The following is a 1127-nucleotide window of genomic DNA, read 5'->3' as shown; positions in this document are numbered from 1 at the left end:
AAATCATAATATAGTATGCTAGCTCATTAGAAAACTATTCAAGAATCAAAGTACAGTGTACTTTTTTAGCTTTTCCATTTATATCGATATACCATGGGCTAGCGGAGAACAGCTCGAGATAAGCCACGTATATTCTTTTTATATACTGTCGTGCTGTAAAAATCTGGGAGAAAATCCTGTTTATAGTGACAAACTTTGAGCAAGCAAATTGGCCAAGTTGTTGGCTGGCTTAGGGTAAATGCTCACTTCCATGTATTTCAGCTTTAATATATATATATTAAACAATATATATGTTATTAAACAATATTAAACAATATTATATATGCCAACAATATTCAGAATATATATATATAATGCCAACAATATTCAGAATACCTCAAGCAATTCATTGACAGAGAAATTATATATATATAGTTTCTCTGTCAATGAATTGCTTGAGGTATTCTGAATATTGTTGGCACCAAGTCACAGGATACAGTTCCTTCTGATTGGATGTGCCTCTTTAATGTAATGTATACCTTAATGTAATGTAATCTAATCTAATCCAGATACAGTCAGTTCTCTTTACATGCAAGGGCAGAATTGCTACCTTTTCTCATCATCTGTGCCTCGTTACCTGCTATGCAGAAGCCTCCTGGAAGCTTCAGACACCTTCAGGATGGTGCCTGTGACCAGCGTGGACTCCTTTAAAATGGCCTGTGGAAGCTTACACAGGCCATTTTAAAGGGGTCTGCGCTGGTTGTAGGTGCCATTTTGAAGGTCCCTAGATGGTTGGCAACCTTCAGTCTCGAAAGACTATGGTATAAGCCTACAGCACCTGGTATTCCCAGGCGGTCTCCCATCCAAGTACTAAGCAGGCCTGACCCTGCTTAACTTCCAAGATCAGACGAGTTTGGGAATGTGCAGGGTAGCAGTCCCTGCAGCTTCCAGAAGGTATCTGAAGCATTCAGATATATTTTGGCACTTCCTGCTGCATTCTTCTAGCTTCCTGAGGGTCTCTGCTGGCAGGGAGGCTACCCCTTCCCTCCCCCCACAGTACGATCCTACTGTCATAGGTATGATTCCATAGGGTCAATCGTTCATTATCTGCGAATTTGCTGTCTACAAGAGTTTCCATGAACCTAACC

The 1127-nt window shown here is 40.4% G+C and overlaps 1 pseudogene; it reads right to left on the bottom strand.

The window, feature by feature from the left end:
• Positions 1–805: 805 nt before the first annotated feature.
• LOC136654946 (5S ribosomal RNA) lies at positions 806–925 on the bottom strand (annotated as a pseudogene).
• Positions 926–1127: the final 202 nt, after the last annotated feature.

This window comes from Tiliqua scincoides, chromosome 5 (genome assembly GCF_035046505.1).
Source record: "Tiliqua scincoides isolate rTilSci1 chromosome 5, rTilSci1.hap2, whole genome shotgun sequence".
In the NCBI taxonomy this organism is placed as follows: domain Eukaryota; kingdom Metazoa; phylum Chordata; class Lepidosauria; order Squamata; family Scincidae; genus Tiliqua; species Tiliqua scincoides.
This window is presented reverse-complemented; position numbering and strand designations above follow the sequence as displayed.